Genomic DNA, 13,628 nt, shown 5'->3' with positions numbered 1-13,628 from the left:
ACACTGGGAAAAATCGTTACTTTCTCCACTTGTTTTTGCTACAACAATATCAGGAAGGGGTAGCTTCTAGAAGCATGTCCATTAAAAATCAGGAAGGAAACAAGACTGCTCACACTCGCGACTACTATTTCATCACTACCCCAGCCAGAGCAATTAGACCCTAAAAAGAAAACCGTGAGGACAGGAAAGGAGGAGGTGAAGGCGGCACACGGGCTGGGGTCAGAAGGCCTGGGTGGAAGTCCCCGCTGCGCGCTGACCAGTCCCTTGGCCTCCTGGAGCCCCCCCCGCCCACCGTCTGCATCTCAATATCATCTACCTTAGTATCCAGTGGCTATTACAGCATAGACCACAAAAGCATCAACAGACGCATTTTGAACGTAACCAGTTTATCGAGGAAGCTGGTTATGAGTCAACGGCACTCCTACCTCCAGCAACAAACAGAAAACAGTCTTTACACATACAGCACTTACAATAACTGAACGAACTCTGGAGTACCCAGACAGAATCTAACAAGAGATGTGCAAAACCTCTACAGAGAAGGTCCTCAACATTTACGGAAAGACCCAAAAGAAGGCTAAGTAAATGCAGAATCTTGTGCGTGAACACGCCCACTGAACTCAAGAAGCTGGTTATAACGTTTACATGGCAGTGGAAAGGGCCAGTAATAGCCAAACTCCCAGACATGGGCCTTATTATAAAGCTACAGGGACTGAGGCAGGGTGGACAGGGCAGGGCCAGCGAGACAGTGCAGCCCACAGCCCGCAGCCCGCAGCCTGGCCCACCGCCGGCTTTTCATACAGCCCATGAGCTGAGAATGGTGACCTTTCACTTTCTTAAACACTTGAAAAAATATTTAAAGAATAATACTCTGTGACACACACGAAAGTCCTATAAAATTCACATTTCAGTGTCCATAAATAAAAGTTGATTTATGGATACGTTCATGTGCGCGTTGTCTACGGCTGTTTTCACTACAATGGCCACATTGAGCACTGGGCACAGACTGCACGGCTCTCAGAGCTGAAAATATTTACTACCTGGCCCTCTACAGAAAAAGTTTGCTAGCCTCTCGTGTAGAGAATCCAGGAAGAGCCTTCATATACAGCAGAGGCAGCATCACAGATCAGTGTGGAAAGGAGGAAGAACTGGGGGGAAAAATTGTAGCTCTACCTCAAGGAATACAGGAAAATCAACTCCACATGGATCAAGGACTTAAATGTCATAAGAAAGCATTAGTTTTTAAAAGAGAATAAATACCTTTCTGGCCTTAGAAGAGACAAGGATTTCTTAACGAAGACACAGAAAGCACTAATGACAAGGGACAAGACTGAAGAATTTGACTAGATTAAAATTAAGAACTGAGTAATCAAGAGACACTGAAGAAGGACAAGGAAAAGTGAGTAAATGAGGCCGTTCATGCGACCTGACCTCCCTTGACTTCTACCCCACTACCTGCTACTGTGTTATTTTTCTATAAAACTGATGTTTTGAAAGCTGTCTTAAGGATTTCACATTTAATTCTGTAGCCCATTCAAATTCTCTTTGCTTAACTGGTTTTAATGCTCAATTTTAATTCATTTTGTTCACACCAACGATGCCCACTACAAACATGTGAGCCACGTATGTAACTTAACATTTTCTCCTAGTTTCGTTAAAAAAGGGGAAAGAAATAGGTGAAATTAACTTCAATGAATTTTTAATTAACATTGTCCAAAATCTTGTTTCAACATGCAGTCAATATATATAAAAATATATAATATAAAATATAGAAATATAAAAATTACTAACGAGATGGTTTCTGTCTTCTTTCCTTCTATGTCTTCTATAAACCCGCTGCGTCTGTTAAGCTTACAGCACACTTTTCAGTTCAGACCAGCCACTTCCGGGTGCCCAAATGCATCTGACCAGTGGCTCCTGCACTGGTCAGGCCTACCTTCCCCTTTCCAGAGGGGTGGGCTTGGGCTGCTTTTTTGATCTCTTAGTTATCTAGACAGACTATATTTTAGGCAATCATTTTTTCCAAGAAGAATCCAAGAGCAATATTTTTTGAGCCCTCGCATTACCTGGGTATGTCTTTCATTATTTCTGCATATGAGACGCCAACCTGACTAAATAATAAGAATCTTGGGTCAATCTGTTTCTCTCCAAATGCTATAACCACTATTATTATTCCATTTTCTTCGGGCATTTAGGGCTGCTGAGAAGTGTAAAAGCAAATCTGACTTTGGTTCCTCTGAAAAGAACCTATTGGGGCTTCCCTGGTGGCACAGTGGTTGACAGTCCGCCTGCTGATGCAGGGGACACGGGTTCGTGCCCCGGTCCGGGAAGGTCCCACGTGCCGCAAAGCGGCTGGGCCCGTGAGCCATGGCCGCTGAGCCTGCGCGTCCGGAGCCTGTGCTTCGCAATGGGAGAGGCCACAGCAGTGAGAGGCTCGCGTACCGAAAAAAAAGGACCTATTGTTTCTTGCCCTACGGTATACCTATAGAATAGTTAAACACAAACAAAACAAACAAAACCTCAATCCCAACAATACTGCCAATATTGTGAGTTCTCTTTTTACCCAGAACATAACAGCCCTTTTAAGTGCAGGCCCACCACAGGTTAAGCTTCTTGCTTTTGTGAAAGTACCAAAGCACCTCTTAAAAGGCATACTTTTATGTTTAACATCACATTAATCTAGGTCAGAAAACCATTTAAGCGTCATGCCTATCACACTTTACTTGGAAATCTGAATTACTGTTCAAACTGCAAACTTCCAAGTTGTGGCAGAAAACCGCAGAGCAAGGGGGCTGTGGGCCTGCTCTCCACCACCCGGCGGCCGGCGGTCAGGCCATCCAGGGCTCTGCGCCAGGACAGCGCCACTGGAGGGGCTGGAAGCACCAGCCCGCAGTTAGTGTGCGGCTCCCGAGGCCGCAGCCCCTCCTGTTCATTTCATCTCTGCCAAGGGCTTCCTCACATGTTAGCATTCCTTCTCTTCCATGTCCCTCTTTCTCTCCTAACTTTTGTTCAGTAGCTCTGAAATTCACCTAGTCAACAGGTAATGATCACTCACTTATGTCCAATACTATGCGAGCCACGAGAGGGGGAAATGAGATGCACGGGTCCTCACCTTATGAGATCCCCTTCCGAGGGAACGCCAGTAAGTGGCCTTTCCTGGCTCCTTTCCCTCCTGAACCATTCAGCCCTGAAGCCATGAGGTGCGCAGAGCAAGGAAAGCATCTGCACGGGGTGGGAAGTCTCGGGGGCCCAGGGTGGGGAGGGGAAAGGGAGGAAGCGGGCAGCAGTCAACGCAGGCTGCAGAGAGGGCAGCCGTGCGGGGAGGCTGGCTAGTGCAGGAGCGACGGGGAGCTCGTCCACAGGGCAGCGGTCACGCTGGTGTTCTGGCGAGGGCTGTTGGAACCCAAGGTGGGTGAAGAGGGCAGCCACACAGGCCAGGGGTGACAGCAGCAATGGGGACCGGCTACATGCAAGGGGGAGTCATGTATAAGCTCGTCTACAAAGGATAACGAGAGCCAGGTTTCACACTGTTGGAAAAGAGAAATACAAATACAGAAACAGAAAACTGGCACACACACACACTCACACACTTTTTCTCTCTAGCTCTGACCAGCGAGAGGGCCTGAGAGCAGAAACACTTCAAAAGCAGCGAGCACACCTAGTGAGCAGATCGTGCTTTCTAAAGACCCTTCTCCACTGCACGGAACCAGGAGAAACGGCTCATGCCAGGGCTGAGGCAGGGAAAGTACAGGCAAGGCCTAGAACATCTTGGTGAACCAGCAAGAAATGAAGAACTCAAAGAATGACAGGGGCAGAATGAAAGGACACAGAAGCCAGTCTGAAGGAGCCCCCACTGGCCAAATCAGAGGCCATCTGAGCCTTAAAATAACGATAAAACTAAATTGGAAACCATGAGCCCATAGTGATATAAATAATTAAAATGAAAGTTAGTGAAGAACAGGATACTTACGTGGTTCCAAAGCGCTTCCCCACAAAGTATTATTTACTACAAAAAGTAACCTGCCAGTGGAGAAGCCTGGCAGACACCGTGAGATACGAGGCAGAACTAGCAGTAAAGGGACAGATTAAAACACATGCCCCGTGATGGGACCCAGTGAGAAGAGCAGGGCCTCGCTTCTGGGCTATTCCCGCCCAAGACGGTAATGATGGTAACAATGTAGCAGCGCTCATTTCCTGGGGAAGGTGGCCCTGTTGTCGTGCAGAGAATGCCCCTGTTCAGAGAACTTACTCAGGAAAGTATGCGGGAGTGATATCAGCAATTTGTTCTCAGACAGTCCAGAGGGGAAACTCCTTTGTATTGTACACCCAACTTTTCTCTAAGTGTAAGATTACTATGAGAATTAACTGTGGTAACACATCCAGGCACGTGGCTCAGAGCCTGGCCCATAACAGAAGCTCACCAACCCTGCGGCACGATGACTGTTGCTGCCACCCCAGGATGGGCTTCGGAGAAGGCCTTCCTTCCCTAGAAGCTAAGCCGGCTTCACCCAGTCGAGGGCTGAATGTGGAGCCAAGACCAACCCGAGGAGCAGAGCGGGAGCGGCCCTGGAAGGAGGGCCATGACACACACTCCCTTTTCACATTAAACATCCCGATCAGTCATCTCTGAAGTATCTGAAAGTGCTCAAAAGTGGTCCTCACAACTTTAAATGTCTTCTAAATCTGCTTTTCTTCAAAAGTAGCTTTTAAAATTGTATTTTCTTTGCCTTGTTTAGCTGTTACTATTACAACATAATTGTCTATCATTTTTCACTGCAAGTGACTCTATCTGTAGTACGGTAAAGCTTTCAAAAGCTACCTGGAACCCTAATCAGTCTCAAAGATATTAATGTGCGGAAATTACTCCTGAGTTTCAAAACCTAACAAATAAAAGTTTTAGAGCACATCTTGTTTGTAATATGCAGTACACATGGGAGAGTATTAGGATACAGTGTATTTATTTGTAAATAACTTATAAATAGAAATGCCTAAAAACTACATATTTCTACTTTAAGATCTGTTTTTCTTTAAGGGATTTAAGAATATTCTCTAAAATTTATAGCTTATGTAGAGCAAAACCCTGACATAAAACAAGCCCTTCACTAAGTGGCCATCAGTCCTGGCCTCTGTGACGAGGATTATGGAAAGGCTTTATTGGTCATTAAAGGGTTCCGCCTGCTGGGGAGAGGCCTTCGGCCAGAAGCAATGTTTTAGAGATTTGATCAGAAAACCTTGATAATGCTCCAATATGAAAAATTATACATGCATCACTGCTATAAGTAGGAAATCAAGTATTTCAATGCCAAGCATTTCAGTTTTCCTTGACTCTACAGCACCGCCGTGACCCGGACCCCAGGAGAGCGGCAGGGCCGTGCCCTTGGTTCCTCCAGCTCAGTCTCGCTGACATGGCCATGTGGCCCAGATTACATTAGAAGCTCAAGGAAACCTAATTTATTCATCCAGGTCTGGTCCTTCCAGCAACAGAGCTTCCCTGGAAGCTGCTTTTCAAGTCATAAGTAAACACACAGGAACAATAAAGAGAGGGGAACTGGCAAAATAAAATAAACATGTTTCTCACTTAAAACAGTAAGCACAAATGGGTATGTTTCAGGATGGACCAAAATAACTAAGAATAAGAATAGTTACCAGGAAATAAATGTCTTTGTTTAAAGTGAAGACAAAGACATATGGATTTCAGGATTAAACCAGTTCTAGGAAGGAGCTGCTCCACCCAATCCACACAGCACAGGTTCTGCCCCTGCAAACTGGGGGGTGGGGGAGGGGGCGGTTTCTGGTGAATCTGAGATGTGTCCCCAAGCAGCCCGTGGGCCCTACTGCGTTAAGACCCTCTGCCCAGGAGCGGAATAAGAGCTGGGCCCCAGGCCTTGGGCGTGAGACCTCGGCAAGGTACGGAGACGCCCGGACCCCAACTTCCTCAGCAGTGCAGTCCTCCCCCAGTATCCGGGGATTGGTTCAGGACCACCCCCGAACCCCCGACACCAAAATCTTCGGATGCTTAAGTCCCTTATGTAAAATGGCGAAGTGTTTGCATATAACCAAGTCACATCCTCCAGTATACTTTAAATCACCTCTAGATTATTTATAACACCTAATACAGTATAAATGCTATGTAAATCGCTGTAAATTTAATGTAAATGCCACGTAAACAGTTGCCAGCACTGCAAATTTAAGTTTTGCTTTTTGGAACTTTCTGGAATTTTTTTTTCTTGAAATATCTTCTGTACTTTCTGGAATTTTTTTTTCTTGAAATATCTTCTGAGGTTGGTTGAATCTGTGGATTCAGACCCCATGGGTGCAGAGGGCCCACTGTAAATCACCAATGGTACCGGGCAGGGCTCTGAACAAGGTGGTGAGATTACAGGAGATGCTGCATGGGGAACGCGACTCTCCTACCTCTGTCACCCACGGACCTGCAGTCCACCTGGACCAGCAGAGACAACTAGAGACCCGCCCTGCAAGGCTGCTCTGTGCTGGGCTTCAGGGGACCAGGCCAGACCTGCACCAGCAGGCCAGCCAAGGCAGGCTGAGCCGGCAGTGGCTCAGCTAGATCATTTTTACGCCACTCCTTATAAGCCTTGATTTCTAATGTGTTTTTTTTTTTCTTAAAAAACCGTTTCATGACATCTCATGGATATTTTCTAGTCTTCCTACCTGCACAAACTAGCGAGAATTACCCTTCAGTCAGGGCAGCGCACCTGCAGTCTCTTCCTGTCGACGGAGCCCGAGTCTGGCAGCTGGAGCTTCTGTGACGTGTGACGAAATCTCTCTTATTTGTCTACTTTCTGCTCCCAAGACTACCCCCTGCACTTTTCTACAGTCAATTTGTGTAAACTCACTCTGAATCCTAACCCTAACTAACTGACGTCCACCTGTGGCTTCCACAGCACAGTCCCCTCCTACACTCATTAACGTGTCCCAGTGAGTATAGTTAAACCCCAGGCTCCATACTACTCCGTAACTGAATGTCCATCTACAGGCTTAGGCTGTCAAGATCAATCAAACTAAAGATATTTTTTATGCAAAGCACAGAACTTTGGAATTGAGGCCAAAATTATTTATCGTGACAGAACTAAAATCTAGGAAAGTATAGATACAATATGATATGAATTTTAAGTTGACATTTTGAGTAAAAATATTTGTCACATCATTCACTGAGTAAACATATTAAAGAGAAGATGATGACCATTCAATTTGGAAATGTTTATAGGACTATAGCTAATTCTTATAATCCAAATTGTTAAGTCACATATATATTTTTTCAGGTAAAGTTTCCTCATCCACATAACAAACCACATCACAGGATATACAGAGAAGGCCTATGTCCTCATAATTATCTTCACAAAGTTCAGATACATATAATGTTTTGATGGTTCCTAAACCACTTTTGTGGCTATAATATATCCATGGTATATTATCTGCAAGTATTTTGAAGTGATACTGTTGATAATTCTGTTTTAAGTTTTTTTTTTTTTTTTTTTTTTTTTTGCGGTACGCGGGCCTCTCACTGCTGCGGCCTCTCCCGTTGCGGAGCACAGGCTCCGGATGCGCAGGCTCAGCGGCCGTGGCTCACGGGCCCAGCCGCTGCGCGGCATGTGGGACCTTCCTGGACCGGGGCACGAACCCGTGTCCCCTGCATTGGCAGGCGGACTCTCAACAACTGCGCCACCAGGGAAGCCCTTGTTTTAATTTTATATCCAAAACTCCAAATCCCCAGCCTGTGTACTGGAAAACACTGCACTACTTGGGAATGTAAAACTATTCCCTTATTTCCAAATAAAGAAAGAAAGAAATACAAAAACCCTGTAATTCTTCATGATTACAATCAATTTCAGTGGTTCCCCAGTTTAGCTATTAAAGTCTCACCAGCGAAGAAATATCGTAGCATACGTTCCCTTTTATTTCTTTCATAGCAATTTAAACAGAACAATATTCTTAGCAAAAGAACATCCAATAATAGTAGGACCATGAACTTCCAAACTAAGAATACATTTATCAGGTGCAGAATTTCAGTTAAGCAGGGATTTGGAATAGCATTTTTCTAACAGGGTTAAGAAATTTGTAATGAAATTGCACCATCTAGCTACCAAGATAAGAAATAACTTGACGATCTATTCAGATCACCAAAGTAAACGAGAATACGACCGAAACCCCTGACTTTCATATAAGAATTTAGGTAATTACTATTAGCTATATTCTACTTATTACAATTAAAATATAACATGTTTGTGATAAGATCATTTTATCCATCAAGAGGCATTTCAAGATACGAGAGGTTCTCATATGCCCAAATAAGTGCTTCTTTAAGACAGTCATCCATAATCTCTACGATGTGTGGGTGCTACCTTAGGTCCTTATGACAGCTTTCCTTCAGAAGGGCAGTGAAATACATACGTGCAGGTCCAATTCAACACACGCTCAGGTTCTCATCTGAAGAGATGTATGACCTCTAGCAGTCCCAGTACAATACATGGTTTATGTGACTGAGAAGATGAAGAGAGTAAAATCACCAAAACTTTAAATAAATGAAGAGAAAGAAATTTACGAAGAGAAACAGACTCTCTGAGTCTATTTCAAAATAAAGAATTTAAATGCAAAGAAAAAGCATCTGAACTTTGATATTCACAGAACAGATATAAAATGAAAAAACACCCGAGAGAAGACTGTATAAAAGGAGATTGAAAAATTAGGAGTGAGAAATCTTTAAATGGTACTTTAAACTGAGTGAACCATCCTGGACACTGCTGGTTGTTCTCCAAAGCACCTTCATTTATAAAGCTGAAAAAGCAAGCATTTTTAAAGCATAAGGAACACTGTAATAAAACTGCTTTTCTGGTTGTTTTTCAAAAACTTCATAAATCTGAAGGAAAAAAATACTTGGCATGGGCTAATATCGTACTATTAACAAAGTTTATATTTCCTCTTGAAAAGAGAGCAAGTAAGTCAGGATGATGAAGAAAATGCTCAAAGCAATCTGACTCACATATTTATTCTATAATGTATTCCTCAAGTCCATTAGCACAATAAGGAACGGCTTTTCTTCCAACACAACTTCAAAGACAGGCTGGAGAGATGCCCAGATTACAAATATGTATTTCCTTAGCACTGAAAAAAGTGCTCCTTCCAAAAAAATAAAAAGTACCGAAACTAAGGGCACACTACAAGTTATGTGAGAGCAAACACCTACTATTTGAATTTTTGAATAAGATAGAGAAGATAAGCAATTAATATTATGATTAATACATAAAAATCATAGATAGATACGGTCTACACATAGTCGTCCAATCACCTCTCCGTGAAATCAGCAGTGTGCACTGAAGTGTGGACACCAAAGAGAGAAAGTAAACATACTCTGCAAGCACTCTGAAACATTTATAAAAACTGACCACAAACTAGGCCACAAAGAAAGTCTCAATTCCAAATAATCAACATCATACAGACCAAATTCTTTGAACATGCAACTATATTAGATACTGTTAAAAAAAAAAAAAACAACTTTTAAAAAACCGTTATGTTTAGAAACTAAAGACCAGGGCTTCCCTGGTGGTGCAGTGGTTGAGAGTCTGCCTGCCGATGCAGGAGACACGGGTTCGTGCCCCGGTCCGGGGAGATCCCACATGCCACGGAGCGGCTGGGCCCGTGAGCCATGGCCGCTGAGCCTGCACATACGGAGCCTGCGCATCTGGAGCCTGTGCTCCGCAACGGGGGAGGCCACAACAGTGAGAGGCCCACGTACCGCAAAAAGAAAAAAAAAACCAAAAAACTAAAGACCAGACTCCTAAATAGCCCACATGTTAAAGAAGAAATAACAACCAACTACTTCATATTAAAATTCAAGGAGTTTTTAGTATTCAAAAAATTTTAAACTTAAGGATATAAAGCATGCTTAAAGGGAGAGGTACAGTCTTAAATATATTTGTTTAAAATTATAAAGACTAAAAATAAATGAGTTGTGTCTTTTACTCAAGAGGCGAGAAAAACTAAACACCCAAAGAAATTAAGAGGAAGAATAAAGAGTAGATATCAATGAAACGAAAATAAAAGTGAATATCTACAAAACCAAAAGTTGATTCTTTGCTAGAGGGTGTCTCCTTCAATAGTTTTTTCAAAGTCTTATCAAAGGAAAAAAGTCGCAAAAATTTTGGAAGAAAAGGAAAACTATAACTATAGATATATTTTTTAAATCATGAAAGTATCTGGAAACATCTTTTTGCCATGACTCTGTAAAATGTGCATGAAATAAGCAACTTCCTAGAGAAGCTCCGTGGAAGGGACTGCTGGTTGACCCCCGTGTCTGACCTCCCTACTTATAGCAAAGCTTCCTGCCCTGTGTGCAGTCCACATGTGGTAGCCGTGCTGGTTCCAGAACCCTCGGCCCCTAGCCAGGCAGGCAGCCTCCGCCACTTACCCAAGTGCCTTGAAAAATCATCATTTTCTGACCATGCCAGGCAATGAGAAAATCTGGCAAGTTGTGGTCTGTATTAACGGAACCTCTGACTGCTAGCTAAGCAAACGGATGCCTGGAATAAACGTGTCACTTCACAGACCCCTTCGTGACAAAGATCTGGCCAATATAACGTAAGTAGAAGTAGTATGCATCACTTCCATTAAATAGCCTAAAAGAGAAGAGGTGGGCCCTTCTCCTACTTCCCTTTTCCTTCTTGCTGGCTGGAACGCAGTCGTGAAGGCTAGAGCCGACAGCCGTTGTGGCCCACGAGGTGCCCTGAGGAATGGAAGTCACGCATGGAGGAAGGAGGCAGAAGGGTCTGGATCACCACCACCTCCAGACTGACTCGGGACCTTCCAGCTCACTTTAGCCACTACTGCTTCAGATCTTTCCTGCACCCACAGGTAACCCTAATCCTAACTGATTCAAATATTAATTCCCATAATAAACTCAAAAAGAGATAGGAAATGGAATAGACTCACTTAGGAAAGTGACTTGGTAAAACAAACAGAAAGGACCAGTTTGAGAGAACAGAAAAGCTAGCAACAGAGATGCCGATACTAGGAAAAGTGAGAGAGGAGGAAGAACCAGCAATGGAGACAAGGAGAGGTGACCGGCACCGAGCAGGGGCACCAGAGAGGCACGCTGCTGTCCTGGGAGCCAAAGGGAGAGGGCATGTCAAGGAAGAGCGCCCAAGTGAACCATGTGCTGCTGCCAATTCCAGTAAGATGAGGACGAGAATCACACGAGGAGGATTTAACAACCAGGAAGGCAGGTGACCTTGACAAGAGCAACTCAGAAGAGTCATTCGCAAGAGGATGGGAGTACATCCAGTTCCACTGAGGAGCTCTGCTATATGGGGAGGCAAGGCAATGGAGCAAGGGTGAGCAGCCACAGCAAAATCAAGAAGGATGAAAACAATTCCAATCAACGTCACAACAGGACCTTCTAATGGAACCACACAAACTGATTCTAAAGTTCATACAAAGCCAGAAAGATTTAAGAGTAATAGCCAAGACAACCTGGGGTGTGGGAGGAGTGGAGGGGAACAATTAGAACGTCTTTCCCAGACATAAAAACATAGGACTTAAAACAGGAGGACCACAGCAGAGCCCAGAAATACACCCACACACGAGGGGTCTGGGTTCACTAGAGGGCGGCACCACTTACAAGGAGAAAACAAGCAGATCCCTACCCACGACATAAACAAAAACTCCAGATTAGAGACCTAGATGTAAAAAAGAAAACAAACTATTTTAAGAAAACTATTGAGACCATCTCTATTACCAGGATAGGACAGTTTTTTTTTTAAGGCAAGAGCAGAACAACTTATAAAGAAAAAGGCTGATTAAATTTTATATCAAAATAGAAAAGTTCTGTATATAAAAAGACATTAAGTTAGACAAATAACAGACTGGGAAGATGTTTACAGCATGAGACACAAGGGATTATTCCATGACACACGTAATATATGCAACCATAACATATACCATATATGATATTTATTATTATAGGATATATGACATACGCAACCATTTTACACACACACACACACATACACACACACACACACCAATAACAAAAGGAAAAACACCACTAAAGAAAATGGGCAAAGATGTGAACAGGCAACACACGAGAAGAAACCACAGTGTCAATTCCAAAAGCCACAAGCGCTGAAAATGGAAAGATTTTTCATAAACTTGGCACCAAAACTCATGTGAGGTTATTTTTAGCATTCTGCCCACCCCCTTAGTGGGACTCTTAATCCATGCTGTTGTGGAACTGTTCATGCATTTGATTACCTCTGACCTCAGTAGGGATTAGAGGATATACAGTATATGTACCACAGCACATTTCTAAAACCAAATACCTCTGGCATCAGGAGTTCTGCATACAGGACTGTGACTGAACTGACACCAGACAGTTGATATAAGGCCAGAGCAATCAATGCAAAGCCCCTAGCACAGAGCGAGGCAACAGACGTGTGTTGCTATTAATATTAAACTAAAGAAACAAGAAGATACAATTGTACATCCTTCAGACTGGGCAAAAAATTTGTTAAGGGTGACAATTTAACAAATGATGCTGGAACATTTGGATACCATATGCAAAAACAAATAAATAAACTTCAATATACCTCACATTCTATACAAAAATTAACTCAAAATATAAAACCTAAAACTATGAAACCTCTAGAAAATATATGAAGAAACCTCTATGACTGAGGGTTAGGCAAGACTTCTTAGACACAACACCAAAAGCACAACCAACAAAAAGAGCAAACCGCTACATTTGACTACTTTAAAATTCTAAACTTCTGCTCCTTGAAAGACACTGTTAAGAGAAGGAAAAGACAAGCCACAGACTGGATGAAAATATTTGCACATCATGTCTGATAAGGGTCTCGTATCCAGAATATAAGAAGAATTCTCAGAACTCAACAGGAAGAAAACAACCAGCCTAATTTTAAAAGGGGCAAAAAAATTTGGACACTTTACCAAAGAAGATATTAGAATGGAAAAATAAGCACAGAAAAGACGTTCAACATCATTAGCAACTAAGAAAATGCAAATCAAAACCACAGGAAATTAAAAAGACTGGCCACACCAAGTGTTGATGAAGGTGTGGAGGAAGTGGAACTTAACTGCTGGCTGGAATGGGAGGTGGTGCAGCCACCCTGGAAGACAGTCTGGCAGTGTTTTAAAAAGGTGAACACACATTTACCACATGACCCAGCAGTCCCACTCCTGAGTACTTACCCAATGGGATGAAAGTATTTGTCCACACAAAGACTTGTTCACAGCAGCTCTGTCTGCAACAGTCCCAAACTGGAAACAACCCAGATGTTCCTTGGCTGATACATGGGTAAGCGCACGGCGGTACACCCACACCGCCGACTACTTACTACTCAGCGGTAAAAGAAAAAGTGAACTGTTGATACACGATGCAACGTGGAGATATCTCAAAACAATCAGGATGGATAAAAGGAGCCAGACCCAATAAAAAGTATATACCAACTGAGTCCATTCATATACAGTTCTAGGAATGCAAACTAAAGTGACAGAAGGCAGATGAGCGGCTGCTGGGGATTGGGGGGGGGCATGGAGAGAAGTGGGTGGGAGGGATGCCCAAGGGCCACTTCTGAGGGCGGTGGGCACGTTCGTTA

Source organism: Neophocaena asiaeorientalis, unplaced genomic scaffold (assembly GCF_003031525.2).
Source record: "Neophocaena asiaeorientalis asiaeorientalis breed wild unplaced genomic scaffold, Neophocaena_asiaeorientalis_V1.1 scaffold294, whole genome shotgun sequence".
Lineage (NCBI taxonomy): Eukaryota > Metazoa > Chordata > Mammalia > Artiodactyla > Phocoenidae > Neophocaena > Neophocaena asiaeorientalis.
The sequence above is the reverse complement of the archived record's forward strand: the minus strand, read 5'-3'. Positions refer to the sequence as shown.